Genomic DNA, 21,946 nt, shown 5'->3' with positions numbered 1-21,946 from the left:
GGGGGGGGGGGGTCCTGCATAAATGTTTTTGTTTCCACAGCTGATTTCGTTTACAACACGCCCCTCTAAATTTTGCGTCATGCCAAACGAACTGACCCCGAATCAATGACGTAAGGGAAAGGGTGACCAATCACGTCCGCATCCCCGCCCCGTCTAGAGAATCTCTGCGTTTGTTAACCCGCGCCGTTCCAAAATCATCCACAGAGGCGCGCGCACGTAGCAGCCTAAAACGCGCCGAATACAAAACGCCACCATTCGGGACATTACAATCACGTGATCCTTATTACAGTATCGATACGTTACTCCCGGAGTAGCTTTACTGCATTACACTTGCTTTCTTTTAAGTAAAAACACTGCGGGAAGCGTAAACATTTCTCGCCTTGAAACCTTGGTGTTGCTTAACTGTCCAATCAAAGACTTGAGCCGAATTCCTGTCATAGGTGCATACCCCAGGGTCAATTTGCTTATTTCATTTTGTTTGGACTTGGAATTTGTAGTCCTCCCCTAGACTCTGGGCATGAATGATAATACAAAACGCCTTTAGGTAATGTAAGATATATACACCCAGTCCCAGGAGACATCTAGATATTCACTTCTACATTTGAATAAGGCGTCCCATTAGAGATTGCTCGTCTTGTCCGGATGTCTTCTTTGCACTCACCAAGAACCGAAACTTAAGTAACTGATTTCTGTTGGCAGGTAGAATAAAATTCTAATAAAATTCATTTGACGTAAAATATGGTCAGCAAAACAAACACACAACCAAATAAAAGCAACTCCTATAAGTATACATTTAAAAAAAATAAAATATGTGCTGTGAAGTATTGTGAAATAGTAAATTAGATCTGTTGGGAGGATAAAAACACTTAAAATAGTCTATTGTCCATCTGTAACATCTCCCAGCACAAGATAATAACACTGACCTCTACTGGTCCATCAGGGTAGAATATTTTGAAATTGATTTGCTTAAATCACAGCACATATCAGACTGGAGTGGGGATATTCGACTCCAGGACACACCAAATACATTTCATTTGTAAATAACAGGCACCACTTCACATGAAAAAGCAACCTTGAAGAAATCGCCACTGTGATCCTGCATGGGGTCAGAGCCCAGAGAGCAGCGGTCTGGGTCAGCCACAGGGGAGGCATATGCCTATTGTTCCCACATTTCACTCAACGTGGGCCTGTCTGCCAATTGTCAGAAGCTCTGCGGGCACAGCTGTGCCGGTACCACAACAGCCCTGAGAAACCGATCCACACCTCCATCCCCTGGCCCCGCTAGAGAGCCCAGGAAGGAAGGGGAGATACAAGGACGGGAAGCAACAGCCAAGGGTCAGGAGACGGAGGCCAACAGCCATGTGCAGGAATTTATGGCCTTCTATTTAAAAAAAAAACAAAAACACAAAAAACAAAACAACCCACATGACCAAACACTTTTTTTTTTTTTGCCGTTTTAAAACTGGGCCATGCAAACGCAGCAGGGAACGGGGACAAATTAGCCTGAGAGCCTGCAAACTCCGTCTGGACAGATAAATGCTAAGTCCGGGAACCAATATCAGACGTCTCCTCCCAGCTGGGCTGGGTTTGTCACTGTGCCATAATGTGCACAGCAGGTCTCATACACACACCTACACCAATTTGCAACATCTGAAAAAAATCTCCCTCTAAAGCATGCGCTCACGTGCTCTCAAACACAGATTCACACGCACACACACACACACAAAGTCCTGGTATCCATTACATCCACAAATCCCCCCCCCCCCCACTTCTCCTCCTGACACATACTCAACCAGTGCCAAGCTCCAGGCTCCCCAGGCTCAGAAGGAGCCAGCAGGCTGAAGGCAGGACTTGCCGTCTAAATCGGGTACTGGAGATGGCCTGTGTCCACGGTGCCTTGGGCCGCCTCACTCCACGTGGCTGCACAGATCCACTCAGCTGGGCAAACCACCACAATTCCCTGACCCCAGACCATCCCCAGCCTGCGCTGACCACACCACTGCAGTCCAAAGCGGACACTCCCCGAGCACTCGGCTGCTCTTGTGCCGCAGGCGCTCAGTTACATCACCGTGGTCAGGCGGGCCAACGGAAGGTTTGACTCCACGGCACAGAGTCAGAATGCCGAGACACGGGGGAGGGGAAGTGGTGTGCTGAAGGCCTGAGTCAATGGCTCAACCCACGTGAGTGGCCCGCCTGTGTGCATGCGCGCGCGCGTGTGTGTACGGAACATTCAAATGAGATAAGGCCAAGCAAAACATCAGCGATAAACTAAATAAAATAGGAAGAGTGCGCGTATGCAGGAAATCACTGTAGGAGAGAGACAGTGCAGAGGAATGACATGGCGGGCGGCAGGGAAGATGGTTGGATGAAGGGTCCCGAAGAGACGGAAAGACAAGGGGGTGGGCAGAAGGGGTGGAGGGACATTTTAAGGATATTGAAGCTGCGGCGAGTCCAACGGACAGAGGGGGTGTGGAATCCCAGACAAGATGGGGGGAATAGGGAGAGCAAGAGACCATGAGAGGAACAGCAGGGGTGATGCAACAGAACAGAAGCAAATCTGCAAAACCAGTAGAGAGGGGAGACTCCTGGGTAGGAGCAAAGGAGATGGAGAGGAAGAGCGGAGCAAATGCATGAGAGGATGGAGTGGGGGAGCAAGGGAGGGAGAGGGGAGGGGAAAGGAGGACCCTACAGGAGCAGCACACTGCTTGTTTACTCTTGCCGTTGTTTTAACAGCAGTGGCGCAGCCCGTCTTATCAGCGCTCCTCTCCAAGTATGCTGGGACTGCATGTCCGGCCAGCTGTCACTGTGCATGATGTACCCAGTGCACTGGTTCATGGAAGGCAATCAGAGAGCGATACTTCTCGAAAGAACACTTTCACAACTCCAGTCTATATTCCCATGCGCTGTTGTTCGTGCTATCTGTGCAACATCAATGCAGCTTGCTTATGTTTGATTATGTTAACTTCTATCAGCTGACATTGCAAATAAAGAAAAAAAAATTCTAAATAAGTGCTTTTAATATATATATATATATATATATATATATAAATAATAAATAATATAAAAAAAAACAAACACAAACACTTCTCTCAAAGCTTCATCACTGTTATGTCATATAGGCAATGTGGGAAGCATACTTTGGATCATTATTTCTCCTGTGCACTTGACAGGACTGAAGAGCAGTGTGCTGCTGAAATGGGTGTCAGTGCATGCGGTGAAGGACTGGGGCACATGGCTGTGGAAAAGTGCCTTTGGGCTCAGTGACATGAAGCAGGTGCCCAAGAGCACTGTCAGCACACACATGCATGCACGCACACACATGCATGCATGCACACAGTAGATAACAGCAGCATCTGAAAAATTTAGCTGGCTCTCTAGCTGCATACACTCAAACTCACCCTCGCTCCCTCTCTCTCTCTCACACACACACACTCGCTGTCTTGATTCCCCATTTCCTGATGGCACTTCCACTGCTATGGCCCCCTTCCAAAACCCCACTCTTCGGGCCCAGCCTGTATTGCACACACCCCTGCTGCTGTTTATGCTGTCAGGTGCTAACTAACTCCAGGTGACGAGGTGGCGACAGGACACAGGAGGCTGGAGGTGCAGTAGGGTCAGCAGACGCTCTGCATTCTTCAGCGGTGTGAAGATGGAGACGAAGGGAGCTCAGAGGAGAGCCACATGCAGCTGGGGACTTGGGCTCCTTGGCGCTCCATGGATGCCCGAATATTAAGGACCCACTGGCAGGTCCATCAGTACATGGCAGTTGTCGTCTTTGCCAGCATTGCCAGGCCAAGCAAGAGGATGAGTTACAGCACATGAGGAGATCCACTCTGATTGTCTCATACTAATGATTCTTATTTTAAGCATCATGTATGAGACACTAAGCTCTTAGGGCTTTAGTATTCTATTGGTTTAGTATTCTGTTGCTTTCTCACCACCTCTACCCAGTAACTGACCTGAGGCCAGCTTTTACACCTATACTTCGTACCTTCACCACTGTGAGGCAGACATTAACATCTGATTAACAGCAGAAAAGGTATATTAGTCTATGTTCACATGAGATTAAACATTAGATTCTTTAGGCTAGTAACGTGAACAGGCTAATCGCATTAAGACCTCATCGAGCGGCTCCAGTACCACGGCTTAATCATAGGACTGCACCCCAGGACCTCCACATCAGATCATGGTGCCAGCCTTTTGCAAGACAGCAACAGGTTTGTCTGGACAAGAGCTGCAGGGTTTTGCAGATGGCAGAGATCAGATTAGGGATAATGCAATACCATATCACACTGGTAATATACATCACAATGAAGAGTCCAGTTTTAGGATGTCACTGAGGTCAGGTACTAAAAGCAACTCTTCCAGCGAGGTCACAATTATGTGGTACAACAAGGACAAACATCGTCATTGATACGAAGCACCAAAGCTACTTCAGTGCTAACATTTATGTTCTATGTGAGTGAGTAAATTACAAGCCAGGTCCATGAGATGCTTTTCAGATAAAATCTTAAAAAAAAAAAAAAAAAAGCATGCCCTGGAACTATGTGAAGTTATTTTCTTCCCATTTTGAAGGCCATACATCATAATGCTTGTCCATTCACTCACCCTGGATACTTTCAGAATTGACCAAGCTCCAAACATGCATTTGAAAGTGCCCAGATTAAGCTGATTTGAGGTCAGTCAAAAGAATATGGCATCGAGAAGCAAATCGGGGGGAAAACTCAACCTGAATCAGCTGGGAAAAGCAGCATTTTTTAGGGGCCTAAACTCATTCATCACTGTCCCGAAGTGAAGGGCAGGCAGCCACAGTGGGCTGCTGCAGGGCATTAGCACTTGTGCGCTAGTTGTAGGAATGTTGGAATGTTCCTAACCTGTCAGAGTGGTGGATAAATTTTCACTAGCCCTCACATTTTGATGTAAACACTTCAGACTAGAAAAGCAAAGGAAGCTTGGTGTGAAATCTAAAGGAGCTCCAGCAAGAAAGTGAAACAGAGAGGCATATCATTTATACTTGCCTGAAATCACATATTTGATCATTAAGATGAACATAAAGATATAGATTACTAAATCTGTATCTTGGCTGAAATCAGGAAGAGTTTATGACTAATAAACAATACTTAAGTCCTTTAAGTATAAATACTAAAATACCCTGAGTACAGATCAAACAGATGGTCCTCTGAGTGGGATGTATCCTCCTAATGAAGTCATTTTGCAACACAACTAATCACAAAGCATCTTGTATTTTAAGTAAAGAAGAAAAAGTACACAGAGACAGAGAGGGTCTGGAGAGGCTGAGAAGAGGGCACTGAATGAGGGGTGGATTGGGCAAACAGGCTGATCAAATACAGGACGCTGCCAAGCCAAACAGCCCTGGAGCTCAGGCCATGGGCGCAGCAGGCTGGATCAGGCCGTCCACCTCTGGGGGAGCAACAGAGTGCAGCAGGGCTTCATGTACAGTCCAGCTTTTCTTCTGCAAGAGAGAGAGAGCAAGAGAGAGAGAGAGAGAGAGAGAGAGAGCCCTCACAGTGCTCTCACAAAGACATACTGTATGTCTGAATGCTCTGTCACTGGTGATGATCTGACAGGCCAGTGAGCTTTGCTCTTAAGCCCAGAGAGATCATGGAGCGATGGACTATGGAGGAGAAGAAGGAGGCCACTGTTCAGATCAGGGTCTCAAGTTTTGACTCACATTCTTTTCTGTGTTGATAGCTTTCGGTCTGTCATTGTCACCATTGTTCTATCTGTCCGCCTGTTTCAGTTTCTCACTGTGTGTGTGTGTGTGTGTGTGTGTGTGTGTGTGTGTGTGTGTGTGTGCGCGTGTGCATGCATGCTTTGGTGTGTGTCCATGCACTCCCTCTTGGGATAACGGCTTTCAATGCAAACAGGAAGGGGCTTTGTTGGAATGACTGGAGTGTTGACTGGGTGATACCGTAACTACTTTGGTATGCCTGTCCATACTCTGTTTAAAAATGTGGAGGCTAAACATGTGAGACCAACTACAGAGATAGGAACAGAGTCTCAAACAGGGAGACTGATATGCATGCATATGTGTGACATGTGTACCAAAAAAACCTCAGTGGTAGTGGGTCATAGGTTAAGTGCACACACAGTCTGGGACAACTCCAAAAAGCAATGGAAAAATCCATACTTGTCTTCGCTCTGTGACTGCCACACTGAGGATCAAAAGAGGATCATCATTCTCACTCTGCTGATATCCATTTATCAGTCCGTTACAAGAACATGGACAAAACAGATTAACTGTGAACAAATTGTTTTCACAGGTTATGGGCAGTTCCCCCAAAACTCTGAAAGTGCCAAGTGACTCCAAAGCTCCGGTTACTCCATATTCATTTTCAGCCCAGCCTCAAACCTATTTGTGATATAGTCACATAAATAGGAAAGTGCCTTTTGTGACATACTCACATATTTTTGTTATATTATGCAACAGTAACATGATTTTTCGCTATTCGGACATGAAATAAATGCTTTCCCAATGTTATGCGACAGTATGCGATGTAAATTACACTGCCTTTGCAGATAATACTTGTGATCCCTGCTTAATGTTGCAATTTATCTCTATTTTGTGACCCCACTTCCCCTCTCACACCCCCAGACTGTTCTTGTTTAGGTACCATTTTACTAAGTAATTTTTAAATTTTGATGAATGAGGACTATCATCCATCATATGCAATATGATTCCCCACAAGAGCCTATAAATAGAATTGTCTAGAGAATCATATATATATATATATATATATATAAAAAATATAAAGGTGCTCATCCAAACACCAGAAATTGTCAAGAAGGCACCTGCAGTACTGGAGTGTAGTAGTAATGTACAGATAATACATTAGGCACCACCATGGCACTGTCATATAAAATTAGGAAAATAAAATTATATAAAATTTTTGCATCACTCACATAATAGAGAAAGGCATGATACAATTTACATATCGCAGGTCATTCCAAAACAAAGATGTATTACGTTCACTAAGCAAATCCCATTGTAGGTGTCCTACTTCAGCTAACCCCAACAAGAAACATTTACAGGGACTGTTAATAAACGTCATGATACCATCACATAATATAACCAAATGTGAATGTGTTACAAAATACACTTTCCAATTTACACAAAGATATCATTAAGAAAAGTGAGATGGGATTGTAATTTTGAGTGTGAACTTCTAGAAAACTGGGGAGAAAAAGCTCAGATTCTAGTTTTGCTATAATCACGTGACTCAACGCGCCGGCACATAGCTCTTAACATTTGACACTGAATGCTTAATGTGGGCCAACAGAAACAGTTCCACATTAAGGAGCTAAAGTAATTGTGAAATACCAGAATAACCACAATACATGAGGCCTTGTAACACAACAACTAACACCCAAAACAAACGCAAACCAAACAAAACCATCCTATTGTACACGTGGAAACTTGTATTTAATCACAGCAGCAGTTTGAGCTGCTGGGACGGTACACAGGCAACTCCCAGTATGATGCATGCAGCCAGGCAGGGAACGTCTGAGGCAGCACGTAGGGCCTGTGGTTCAGGGCTCTCCCAGTGACTCACATGACTCACAGCACAGCTGCAACTGTGTATTATGTTCTTCAGTCAAGTATTATCATACTCTAACGCCTCTATTATCCATTTCCAACAAAGATTATTCTGGTCAACTCCATTCAGATTTCATTTTGTTGAGATTTTTGTTCTGGTGTTGGGAGAATGGCCATTCTGCAGGTAGTCTGTACTGCAAAAACCGACTTATTCTGAAAGCATGAAAAATTATTTACACCATTCGAGTGTGAACCTTCATAAACTCTGCTTTCCTTTCTGTATTTAAAGCATGAGTGATTATTTTTCCTTACTTGAACTGCTGTCTCTGCTTGTTCCTCCACCATACTCATGTACACACACATGCACATATGTATTTGCACACCCTCTCTCTCTCACCACTTTAATGTTCAAAAGACCATGAGTATGGTCTTTTGCACATTAAATTTGCTAATGGGGCTTCTTAATTCTGATTTAATGAAACCCACACCTTCCTGAGAGGTCCTTGTGAAAATGTGTTAAAAAAAATCAGCTTGAACAGTTGAGCATACTCACTCAGCTCCAAAACTTATGAAGTAACAAAAGATTTAGTATCAACCAATCAAGCTCAGCTGGACTCCATTTCACCCTCATCATGATATCCCATCTCTAAACATAAACATAAAATTGACCTAAACACCCTTGGGCTGATGACAATTTTGAGGTGCTACAGTGGAGATGTTGTCTTCACTCAAAGTGTTGATCTTGGATCTGGTTGCTTTCTCTCCCACTGACCTTATGTAAGCTCTCTAAGGCCAAGATGGGATACTTGATCTCAAGCTCCGTCTATTCCCTGAAAGTGTCATGCAAGCTGCCCTTCCATGCTGTGTTTCTGGGTCAGTATCAGCTATCAGAATGTAGGGAGAAGTGGTAAGGATCTCAAACAAATGACTCACTACAGATTAACAGGCTTCTTCCAAGAGTAAAAAGCCTTGAAATCAGACAGCCAGAAGATCTCTTGCAGATGATGCAAAAATACCAAAAGCAGCACATACTTTTATACTTGTTCCATAACCAAAGCGCGATGATTTTTGGAGTAAAGATGTAAAGCCTATTTTCGTACATGGATCACAGTCAAGGAACTATTTGATGTTTTCTAAACACTGAGAAAACAATTCATATTTATATAAAATATCTTCATCACAGCAAGGGATCATCTCTTAAGTGGTACAATGACAGAATTCAGCACAAGGGCCTTAGAACGGGTTTCAGTCATTCCTTTGCTGAGGTTTGGAGCAATTTACACTTTCAAACTCATAATGGAGTGACTATAGCGTTATGGCATTTTACACACCAAAGAACAACTTAAACATCAGCACGCAAGGATGTTTAAACTGTGACATTCAAAGCTCCGTAATGGCATCGAAACACCTCCCCCCTTCTCTGGAGCCCATTCTGTCCCATGTGGTCCATGGTTGGAGGCAGTGATACACTAGAACAAACTCTTTGCAAACAAGCTTAAATACGTTAATTATGATGGATTGAGTATGGATCAATACCAGTTGCTTGGAAGAATGCTGTCAAAATGTCTTCCTTAACAGACCTCTCCTCAGCACTAAGAGCCACAGAAGCCAGCCTCAGGGTGACTGCAAGGAGCAAAAACTTTTAGACTCTACACATTTGTTCATTAAATTCCAATTCCCAACATTCATAGAATATATGCTTTTAGTTCCATGTATTTTGCATCTCTATTCTTAAGAAAAGGCAGGTGTTCATAGAATATGTGCTTATGGGTTCATACAATTCACGTCTCTATTCAGGAGAAAAGGCAGGTGCTTAGAAAAACCAAACTCTTGATTAAAATCTATTGGAACTATTTTTTCTTCTCACTTTATTAGAAAATGTAAAAAATGAAAAGCTTTATTCACACATTGTGCAAAAACTCTGCAAGAACTTTGTACAAAAAGTGAGACATTTTGAATGCTCTCATTCACTCCTGTGTTAAATTGTTTACTGCAGTAGGTTGGCTCAGATCATACCATGCTTTGTGGCAACCCAGATCCCTCTCATTACTGCAACCTACTTTATCTCTGCTCATATTAGCTCTTCGTTGTTTGAGGTCCAAACAGGGCCAGGTCTTAGCTGGGTCCAGACTTGGCTCCCCTACCCAGTTAGGACACATGCAAGTGAACAGAGATTTTAACTGAAACTTTGTTGAATTAAGGGTGAAATCGGCATAAGCATAACCCAAATCAAGATTTTTCATGAATCGTAAGGAAAGCATTTTGATCAACAAAGGAGTCACAGTGGTTCATCACACCGTGTTCTTCATTCAACTTATTTCCCTTTTCATAAAACCAGCTATCACATCATTCATATAAACTCTGGCTACTGAAGGAATCACATGATCGCACATTAACCACTGCATTGAGCATGTGAAGCAGAGCTTGACTAAGGAAAATACTTAGAAAAAGAAAAAGGAGGAAAGGTCCAGTTGCACACCAGCCACTGTTCCTGAAGGCCTCAGGTTAACGTCCCTAATAGTAAGTAAACAGTGAGTTGTGCAATGAACTCCTCTATCTGCACAGTGCCCATGAACCTGAGAACAGGCAGACTCAGAAACATGCACACACACAAACACAGGCTAGCTGAATGAGAAAAGTGAGGCGCAGACAGTAGGAGTGTGGGTAACGCAGGAGACCTTATCACCAGTCAGGCCTCTACTCAGTTCCAGCATAACACCTTCCTACCCTCACATCTCAACAAGCAGACACAGGCACACCTTCTCCCCAACCCCAACACACCCCGCAAACTGTTACACGATGTGTGTGTGGGGGGGTGCGCACAGGAAGCACATGCATATTATTATATGCTCCTCCATACCATGCTAGATTTTGACCACAACGCAAAACATAATATATTAAAGTGATTTAACTTTGCTTACACTTTAGTCCTCATCGATATTAGGAAGATTCACAGAATGGCAATGGTTAAATCATGAGACGCATAGAAAGAGTAAGAATTTTCCTAGATTTCTACCACATGATCTGTGGCAGGTAATACCCAACCCCATTCTTGTAGATCGACCATCCTGTAGAGTTCAACTTATACCTGCATTTCTAACACCCTATCCAGCTCATCAGGTTCTTCACGGACATATAAATACTAAGGCAAGATTTGTTGACTTTCCCGGCACAGGGCTGAGTCGCAGATTCTACAAGTAGAAAAAAAACAAGAACAAGACCGGTCCTTGTACCTGCCGTCTTAAGAGTAATTAGGTCACCTTCTTTGATAAAGAGGTCAACGGAGTAGTGAAATCCAGCAAAGCTGAAAAAACATTCATCAAACAGGTGTTACCCACAATGGATTCCATCATTGACCTGCCATCTGCAACCGGTCCTAATTTAGACTGGGATTTCAGTAGGGTTGATCTTCAGCGGCAGGATTTGGCAGACTTGTCCTGGAGCATGTGGACATAGCTCATAATATCCTCTGTGTCCACACATATCATCTCATTTGGCTAATTGTGTTCCATCCTTTGTCAGTGCTTTAACCCGGTTGCTTAATTTAGTTGCAACCCTAAACACAGCCGGTTCAATATTCAGAAGCTCCTGACACTGATTAGCTGGACCAGAGGGCAAAAACAGATGCTGGCTTTTCAGGGTAAAACAATACCGAGAATGGCAGGCTGAAAGCTGCCCGACTCCATCATAAAGTAGCAATGCCTCAAGGCCTCTATCTGGCTTTCATTTCCCACATGCCCTCCTTGCGTTCTTGCCCTCTTTCCTGTATCTGCATCGCATCCTGGTTCCCTCTTCTCTTTCGTCTACATGCAGCTGTGACTGATTCAGCCGAGAACCCCGACCCACAAACCCTTCACACCTCCTCGCTGGGACTTGCACTCCCCTCCCCACCTCCCCCTGCCCTCACCTACCACCCCACCTGGCGTTTTCTTTCTCCATCTCAGTATCACTCTCTCTTTTTTTTTTTTCCTGACTTGTCACCAATCCTGGCCTGCCCCAGTTCTTTTCGAACCGACTCTCCTTTTCCAAAATAACTGTGGGTGTAGCCAAGAAAGAAGAGAAGAGACAGAACAATGGACCATGGCTGTCTCTCTCACCTGCTCTTGTGCAGACTAACAACATGGGCTTCATGGGGGAACACCACATGTTTGTCCACCCCCATCCCACCCCTGTGTCTATACATAAACTGTGTGTGTGTGTATACACTTGTAGGACAGTTGCCAGGATAGAAGGGCAGTGTTTGTTTTTGCATTTCACACTTGTGTGTGTACAGTGTGCATTCTTCACTACATGGTCTTATGTGCATTTCTATTTATCCAATGCACAGAATGTGTCTGTATATATAGTTGCATGTTTGTGGGTGCATGTGGTTCCTCTGGGACCTGCGTTGACTGACATGCTGGCATACCAGTTCCTGTTAAGGGACACGGAATGCAGAGATCATTCACCGCCTCCTACCCCTCTGCCTCCCCAGTGCATTAGGGAATAGAGTTAGGAGTGAGGGAATGATATTGCTCAATCTAGACAGAGCCAGAGTCTTATAAAGGTTCCCAGCTGCGCTGAGCTGTTCTGCTTCTCTGTGCTCCAGAAGTCTGGAATGTTTGGAGTGCGAGCTCTCTGGAAAGCACAAGTCTCCAACAACAATCTCTCAGTGAAAGGGTGCCTGAAGGAGGCAATGGGAAGTGAAACGCAGCCCATCAGGAAGCCAGTGCCTCGCCCAAGCAAGGAAGCTTTCACATCCATAGGAGATAGTTTTCCTCAGAGGTTATCTTGCTAAAGAGACATCTGTGAACACTGGTCTGCCTCTCTAATTAGTGCTACTAATCACTGTATATAATTTTATACACTGTTATAGTGATATTTTGTCCCTTTAATGTTTTACTTTATAATCTAGTTCAGAATAATATGTGTCTATGAATGATGACATTATACTATGATTCTGCAAAACTGCTATAGTGAGGCAAAGCAAAGTGGACTCTGGCCAGATCCAGAAGAGTGTTTACGCAGCTGTGTTAAGTCACCCGAAAAGAATAATAGCCTATAGCCTAACTTTGCAGAGTATGACAAAGTCCATCACTGGTTATTTCGCGTGATATACACAACATACAACATTTGCTTTTCAAGTGCCCCACAAATAAAGCATAGGCAAAGCACTATCCCAAAATATCGTAAACTAGGGGGATGCGTTGGAGTTCCACATCAGAACTCTCCACTGAGGAGCCTGCGAAGCTTCCGACTAACATGACACACCCACTCTTGTTGACGGAGCAAGCAGACCAAGTTTATAATCACGGAATGATAAGTTTTCTATGATGCAAACCGTACAAATTAACAGAACACATCTAACCATACTCCACTATCAGTAGCCTACATTTTAATCCGAAGGTTATGATTCACGCAGATAACGACCAAAAATGAGAGAACATGGATAATCTGAAAAGACAACATTCACACTAGTTTTAGAACAGAAGAATACTCTTTTCAAAGAGTGCTTGCACCATCGGTTTAAACGGTGAAATCATAAAAAATATATAATTATCCGTATTTTTCATTATATATTTTTGGAAATGCTAGTTTTAGTTTAGCGACAATCCCTGAATTTCTTGCTCTACTTCAAGGCGCCCCATCCGTTATGCAATCAGACACACGTGTAAACCAGATCACAAAAAGTAACTCCACTCTGGCAGACAACCACCAAAACGTAATGAGTAAAACTGCGTAACGACATCTGAAACTTAGTCAAAAGTTACGTTCAGACTGTTGCTTAACTGAGAGCAAAACTTACCTTCAGTGTTATCCTTTCGGGAATAACTGTTCTTCGCGACACGCTTGCGCTTCTTACTCTGTACAGAACAAACTAAACGGTTTTGGTTTTCCTCTTCTATGAAGATGAAGCAATAGATAACTTTCCTCTGGAGATCCCGTTCGCAGTGAACAGCTCGTCGGAGAAACCGTAGATTCAGAGCACTAGCCTATCATTTTACCAGCATTCTGAAGATCCCAAGACTGCTGGCGCCGGTTCGGAGAGGTTAGCGCAAATGTCTCAGGAAAGTGAAGACGCCTGGAAGAATGCAATACTAGAGTATTGCAAAAGGGAGTAGAAGGAATCACAAAGGGGTGGTTTATTGTGCGTCTGTGTTCACTGCTGCTGATGCGAGTTGCTTCGTCCCCTTTGCTGCTGCCGTTAAAATAAATTTGAGGAGTTAGCACGTCAACTTTTAAACAAGTATTGCATATGCAGATATTTAACATATGTGCATCTCTTAAAGGTAGCTAAATCAAAATAAAGACAGCTGATTTACTTATTTATTTGTTTATTTGAGCATTTATTTGAAATTAAGTGCTAATGATAAAAGTAGTCCGCTGTTTATCACAGTCTTAATGACAGGAATTTTCTTTTTGAGAAACAGCCGAAACGATCTATTGTTTTCTCACTAGACGAAAAAACTTGAACGTGTCTGCATTTCCTTTGTTTCCCCATGCTCCCACCCCTTGTGCGCGATAAAGGCGTGCGTTGCCCCTTTCGTTCTGCGATGTGAGCTCACCTTATTGACCGGAGTTTGGTGTCGTTGACGCTCCAGTCGGTCTCGCTAAAGCTGTTGTCACTGTTGTGGCGGACTCCACTTGTGCTCTTGTCATACCAACTGAAAACCGTCAGTGAATATCAACAAGCGCTGTGACGACACCCATAATCGCAAACCGCCGCCACACCCATCCATTCATAAAGTAGAGAACCAGCATTTTTTCGTCTTAACATAGTGTGTGGACGTGCGCAACTCACCAGTGCTGAACTCGTAACCTTAGGCTAATAGTACATGTATTGACTTGTGCTAATACAAGAGAATCCAGACCCGTTTGAAGACAAATGAACCACAACAGCATGTTTGCATCTTAACATTAATAGTATAATAATGATAGTGATTGTAAACCAGGTTGGTGTCACACCGTCCAAATCAAAATATCATTATCAAATTATTATTGGCTAAACGTTACACATTGTTAAAGAAAAACTACAGACCATTACAACTGCTGAAACAAAACAAAGGCAGGGTGAATATTATTTAAGATATACTATAGTTCTTGTGGTGCATTGATATGCCTATTCTGAAACAGTTTTATGTTTAAAGTTATAATTAATTGAGATATTATTGTATATTCTTTATATGGTAACACTTCATTAGTTCTACAAATCACTGGATGCTCCTTTTTTTCCCTCAGTTTGGACAGAGCACTCTCAAACCATTTCACTGCGAGTTATACTGTGTATGACTATGTATGTCACAAATAAACCAAACTTGAAACTTGAATCAACAACAGCTTCCACCATTTTGACCAAGCCCCCACACTGCTTGAAACCGACTAGGAAGTGTACCCAAATACACCATGATTTCTTGATTTATCTGCATAGCTTAAACTTACATTTCTGAAACAAGGGATACACCCACAGGCACCTGACGCATCAAGGGATGATATAGCTGGCATTATACATCAGCTGTGCGATAGGTGTGTCTCTGTATAGATGGCCTTGCTGGACCTGTTCGAGGAGTTCCACTAGACAGCATGGGTGCACCTATGTACCATCACAAAATATGGTCCCTAGTCAATTGCCATGATGCATGCACCATATAGAGATCTCCTTCACCTTCAGAAGAATATTTTTCTGAGTTGTTCGCTTGAACAATGTTGGACTACCAATATTTCAACACATTTCTAATATTTTCATTCATCGGTAAATGGTATTCCTTGAGCTATTTGTTAATAGGGAGATCTCCTATTTATTATACACAGTGCTGTTTCTTCAACGAAGCCACTGCCTACTTGTCATCCTTATAAGCAATATCTATTTGTGGTACTCATGGTGGTGCAGGATATTTTTACCTTCATTGTGCCATAAAGCTGCTCCTCATTTGTATGTCCCTGGTAAGGAATTTTCGTGGATTTTCATAGAATCATGGATCATGCATCAGAGAGCCAGTTTAATCAATATGTGTTTTGCATAACAGCTCATTGACATCATATTGTCTTGTGGAGACCATGAGAGATTTGTAAAGATAAACATTATTACAAATTAGCATACACAACTCATCAATACAATATTTCATAAACTATCAAATGCATGACTTTCAATGAAATTTGCAGCATTGCTATAAAAGCAGAAACTCTCATTGGTTAGTAATGCCAAGCAGTGTGCATGGATAACTAGGTAATTGCTAATGGCTCAGTAGCACTGTTTTTCAGATATCATTGGGTGTGGTTTAAGAGCAAAGTGACCACTCATTGGTTCCTCTCTTTAATGAAGTCCTACCTATATTCAGCCATTGGGATATGTCTAGAATTGCCCTTCTGAAATTTATAAGACATGTGATGGAAACATTTGAAATATCTATCTGCTTCCACCCACCCAGATATGGCTTAAAACCACAAAAATAGACTAAAAATATATATTGTATCCCCTGCCCACCTAATACACTCCTGTCTGCTTGTAGTTTGGTGCTAGTCTTGTTAAGGCTGTTACATTTGAATAAAAGTGCATTTTCCTTGAGGAGAAATGGTATTTTCTAGTGCTTTGTCTGCACTTACGTTATATTAGTGACAGAAGTGAGATGTACCTGCTCAAGTAGAAGAAATCAAGCAGTGCATCAACGAACTTGAAGGCAGACGGATCCAGCCAGTCAAGAGCAAGGATGAGGGAGATGGTTAGGAGAGCAGCATGACAAGGCTCAGCAATGGATCCCAGTCAGCACCTGGCAAGTGAGAAAAGTTGGCAGAGACAGCGCGCTGGAACAACATGATGACTTAGCAGCGGGACCACAGCTCTTTAGCGATGCTTAGGACAAGTTTTATGTTATGTTATGCAGCCAATTGTGTAGGAAAAGTGAACACTGTGCCTGTGTCATGACCCTGAGTCAGTGGGAAATGGCAGCATGGGCTCCTCAGTGTGGGGTGAGTCTGAGCCATAGGGAACAACCCGCATTGTTGACGCAACAGCTAAGAAGATTGGCTGCCACTGTGGACTCTGAGTTGAGGAAAAAACCTCACTGCTCTCATTGACACTGGCTTGTCTGTGTTACTGCTACAGTCAGGCATGCTCCCTCACACTACAACTGGTACCCCCGGCACCTGGGAAGAGAAGACCATCCGATTCAAGTACATCACCAGTAGCCAGATTGAGGTGAAAGGGCGAAAGCAGCTTCTGGTTATGGTGGGGGGGCTTCTGAACCAGGTGCACAAATTCTGGCTTGTGCCTATACAGGATGTGTGCATATTTGGCTTGGATTTCCTTGCAACGGCTGGGGCCATGCTCAAGCTCAAGAAAGGAATGTCGGGTTTAGAAAGGAAGCAAGTAAAGCTGTCCATTGCAGTGAACAGTGGACCAGAGGCAGAGAGACAGCACTGTGTAGCCCTAATATTCCATGGGGAAATCTACTGTTTCTGGAAAAGCATCTGAGCCAGCTGTTGGATCTCCAGGGGTGAGGCAAAAACTGTCAAGCTGAAGGCAAAGTCAAATTTATTTATATAGCACTTTTTACAACACAAGTTGTCACAAAGCAGCTTTACAGATGTATGGATCCAGATCCCTAATGAGCAAGCCAAAGCCGACAGTGGCAAGGAAAATCTCCTTGGGTGGGATTAAGGAAGAAACCTTGGGAGGACCAAGACTCAAGAGGGAACCCATCCTTCATTGGGTGTCCGAGCTAGCAACCAATCCATGCTTTATTATGTTATTTTTAGTCCAAGTAGCCACTTGGACTAAAAACAGTGTAGATGTGGTGCATCAGTTACTTCAGTGGGTCTAAAAGTGGGTGGGTTGTTTCTCACATGGCAGCAACAGATCATCTGGCAGCATTGGTTCATGTACTAGCAGGATAGGATTGACTACAGCCAGGACATTTACTTAGATGCTTTGTCACCTATGAGCAGGTCTAGTTCAATGTTGGCATCAACTCTGCTGTAGCATGCAATTAGCACAGAAAGGTGTGGGTTAGATCTGTTAAGATCAATACCACATGAACAGTCCATATATAGTAGAGGTGCTGGTGAATAACATGTAGCTGTGGCAGGTTTATCTGTGGCCTCATAACTTAAAGGGAGAGCCAGAGGGTAGCTGCAGTCCTGAGGGCTCTCTGAGACATTGCATTCCACTCAAATCATTGTTACAAATTGAGTGAACACCTGAAGTGGCTGGATGAAAGCATCAACATCTCAGATTACCAGAAAACTACATCTATTTAAACAGAAGAATAACTAAAAGTTTGAGTAAGTGAGCAAGTCTTTAGCCTAGATTTTAAAATTGGGAGTGTGTCTGAGTCTCATTTTAAAGATGGAAGGCTGTTCCATAACTGAGGAGCTTTATAGGAGAAGGCTCTATCCCCTGCTGTAATCTTACTAATTCTAGGGATTTAGAAAAATCCTGCATTTTGAGACTACAGTAGGTGTGTTGAGTTATAGTATGCAATGAGTTCAGTCAGATACTGTAGGGCCAGCTCACTTAACACTTTATATGTCACCAAAAGAATTTTATAATTGAAGTGAAATTTAACTTTGAGTTCATTTAGTGACTTTTTAGAACATCCAATTAGAATTAAATTGTGGAACAGTTTCTCTGAATCTGATGAGGAAGGTATATATCTCAGTTTAGCAATTATGTACATTGAAAAGGCAGTTTTAGTAACATTATATATGTGTGATCAAATGATGACACCTAATCAGAATCAATGGTGACATTGATTTTTACAACAGATTTTTACAACAGAAAAGATTTTTACAACAGATTTGGGTGTTACTGAAACACCATCAAGATTTAGCAGAATATTAGATAAATTGCTGTCAGATAAGATTTGAATCAGGAAAGTGCTTGTCCTCTAATGCCAATGAGTGTTTCCATCCTCTCCAGTAAAATGTTGCAGGCGATGGTGTCAAACACATTACTAAGATCTAAAAGTATAAGAAAAGATATGGATTCTTTATCAGAGGATATTAAGAGATCATTGTTTACCTTAGTTAACGCAGTTTTGGTGCTGTGATGTGGTCCAAACTGAAATAGTTCATGGACATGGTTTGTCTGCAAAAAGGTGCAGTACTGCTTTTTCTAGTATGTTGTAAATAATGAACATGTTTAAAATTGGCCTGTAATTGGAAAGTTCACTAGAATTAAGACTAGTTTTTTTTTTTTAATTAGTGGTTTAATCACTGCATGTTTAAATGATTTGTGTACAGAACCCAGATCCATAGAAGAGTTATTTACCATACGTATTGGTTCTAAACCGATAGGCAGTAATTCTTTGAATAAACAAGGTCGAACCTTTTTTTTTTGTTCAAGATGGCACAACCTTGTCTAAAGTTAAATAAAATGAATTCTCAATGTTCTTGTTTATATGCTCAAGTCCTTCTGAATCTACAGGTAAATCAATGTTTGTTCAAGCTGGTAAATTAACAACAAACACACTTCATAAGGAAATGGTTAGGTGAAACCTAGGTCTCATTGCAGCTCTCAGGCAGTCAGTTTAGCCTGTTTGTTTGCTGCCTGGCCTTGGCTCTTGTTAATCACTTCCCATTAACTGCCATTAATGCTGCACTATTGCTATAAAGCCTAGCAGCTATGCTATCAGAAATGAGAGCAGCACCCTCCCATGAGAGTTGGATGCCAAGCCTGTTCTCAAAAAAATGGGTCCAGTTGTCTGTAAAACCTGTATTGTTTTCAAAGCACCATTTAGACATCCAGCAGTTAGGTGTTCATAACCTGCTGTAGGTTTCAGTGCCACACTGAATTGAAATGGGGCCAGAGGATATAATAGCATCTGACATCGTCCCTACTAACTCATACCTCTTTTTAACGTTATTCTGGGTAATCTCTGACTGACTGAACAACACATCATTGGTGCCATCACTTGGAAAATGTACAATTATCCAGCACCATCAGAGATTTGCCCTGATGTCAGCTGATCTAGCGCCCCAGAATGCCTTTGACTATGGCTACTGGTGTCTCTAGATGGGTCACTAAATTCACATGCCAAAGGTGCGAGTCTCTTATAAGATGTGAGCTCTTCCTTCAGGCTGCTCCACCAGTTTCGCTGAGTGGGACAATCCTGTTGAGCATGTGAACCTGAAACGAACGGTGCTCAGCCCTACAGTTATGTCACTGTGATGTCATCCGTTCGCCCCACTGTCAGAGCTCTAGTGGCAGAGATTGGGGCTCACTCTCTATGCCTGCGGCATCAGGGGCTGCTAGACTAGATGTTACACACTACTCTAAAGGCCCTTCTAGTACCCAGACGCAGTCTTCTGAACATGAAATCTTCTGTCAGGTTCATGATTAACCTACACTTCTCACAGATAAATTCATCACTAATGATGGAGAAAAGTAGTTAACCATGCTGAATACAAGGGAGAAAGAGTAGTTAAACATGCTGCATACAACACAAGCATCAAACGAGTAGGACGTCATGGTGAAATGAATATACAAGTTAGTAGGATACTTAGCTTCAGTGAGTTGCCAGAAGATCACGCTTAAGCAAGTTTTTAATGATAGAGTAGTCTCCGATGTCCAGTAGAAGTTGCCGATTTCAGAGTTGTGGGTAGTTGTGTCTAAGCAAAATGAATAAACAGTTAGAGGACAGTAAAAAATGGAACGCCTATATAATGGCATGCACATGAAACAATTTTGAAACCAGGAAGCAGCAGCACCATTGTTTCTTGCTGGTGAGGCCAGTGTTGGGGAACCTGAACATAGCAGCGCTATTTGGTGGATCCCTGAGGGCTGTGGGCAGTGCACATGAACAGCACCTTCGTCAGCAGGGACGACGTAAACAGCGGAGAACATGGTGAGCATAGAGGGCAGCAGTAGCAAGCAAAGAGGTGGTAGGCATGACACAGGAGGTGTTGCGCAACCTGTGGCATCAGAGCAGGTCTGGCTTAAAAGAGGACCAGAAATAGAGCCATGGAGTGTTGGTGAGTGCAGAGCTTCTTGTATTAGGCTTCATACCCCCAGCATTTTGCACGCAGGTTTGCCGCCGTAGCTGCACTGCAACATTGGCTGTGATGTTTGTGTTCCAGAGGAAGGCTGAGTGTATGTTTGCAGCTCTCCATGTTTAGCTATGTTAGACACTGGTGCTCGCATTTCCCAGGGCAAACAGCAAACTCATAGTGGACACAGATGCCATCAATAAGGGAGCTGATGCCATCCTTTTACAGATATAAAATGGGACTAATAGGGTCATTATATACTACAGGTCACACTTCAGTAAGCCAGAACAACTATAGAAAAACTACTGCATGGCAAGGAGAGAGCTGTTGGCTATAGTTGTGGGGCTACACCATTTCCTCCCTTACCTCTACCTCTTTTATCCTGCATACTGATCACGCCTCACTGACTTGGCTCATGCATTTCAGAGGGCCAGATTGCGAAGTGGATCATGGTGCTGCAGGAGTACCACTTCACCATTTGACACCACTCCTACACATTAATGCTGATGTCCCATGTCACCACCCGCAAGCCACTGAAGAACGCCGGTACTGTGCACACCTCGATGAGAGAGCAGAGGTGGATGAGAGGTGTTCCGCTGCTGCTATCATTGTCCCCAATAACACCAGACACAACACTGTTAGCTTTGGGGAGGAAGATACAGAGCTCTCCTGGGCATGAGGATGGCTCACAGCAGGAAGAAAACCGGACCGGGGAGACATGACACTGCATGGGCCCACAGCTAAGGCACTTCATGATGGATGGGACAGCCTCTGGATGCAGAATGAGCTGCTGTATCTTGTATGAGAAATACTCTGCCTGTACAAGACAAAGGGAGGCTTGCAGAAGGGATCCTACTGGCCATGCTGCCACCTGGATGTAGAGCTGTACGTGCAATACTGTGACTGGTACACAGCATAGAAGGGACTGTGGCAGCAGTTGCAAGCCCCACTTCAGTCTCACCACACGGGGCCACTGATTAAGAGGATTGTTGTGGAAGGCCCCTGTGTCGTGAAGGGGTGTCTAGGCACGGTGGGGTGTCAGGTAAAGGGGTGGAACATCAGACTGTTGCGGTCCACGGGGACCAGCTCACACCATACTGGCTTTATGAACTACAGGCTGAACAGACCGCTTAGACGCTGTTACATTGAGGTTATAGCCCTGAGATTAGACTGGAGGTGACTGCTGCGCAGAAGTGGGCAACCCATGGCACTTGTGCTGGCCAGGATGGTAGGCAGTCCAGAACTTTGACTGAGGAGCAGTCTCTTTTTAGTTTATGAGTATGTAAAAATATCCTCACCATTTTCATGGTGTGTCGGTTGTCTCCTCCTTTCTATCTGTGTGTCTGCTTGTTTGGTGTTGTTCTTGCTAAAGCTGCCCTATTTGAATAAAAGTGCATTTTTCTTGAACAAAAATGACATATTTTG

At 43.3% G+C, this 21,946-nt stretch overlaps 1 long non-coding RNA gene across 1 annotated transcript; it reads right to left on the bottom strand.

The window, feature by feature from the left end:
- Nucleotides 1-4,962: 4,962 nt before the first annotated feature.
- On the bottom strand, nucleotides 4,963-15,080 carry LOC118241962. The gene is made up of 4 exons (XR_004776455.1): nucleotides 14,978-15,080; nucleotides 14,104-14,202; nucleotides 13,344-13,736; nucleotides 4,963-5,473 (listed from the first exon to the last, which is right to left on the bottom strand). It is a non-coding gene; the product is annotated as an uncharacterized LOC118241962 (long non-coding RNA).
- Between the last annotated feature and the right edge of the window lie 6,866 nt (nucleotides 15,081-21,946).

Source organism: Electrophorus electricus, chromosome 9, assembly GCF_013358815.1.
Source record: "Electrophorus electricus isolate fEleEle1 chromosome 9, fEleEle1.pri, whole genome shotgun sequence".
NCBI classification, from domain to species: Eukaryota; Metazoa; Chordata; class Actinopteri; order Gymnotiformes; family Gymnotidae; genus Electrophorus; species Electrophorus electricus.
Note: the sequence above shows the minus strand (reverse complement) of the source record. Positions and strands in the feature narration are given on the sequence as shown.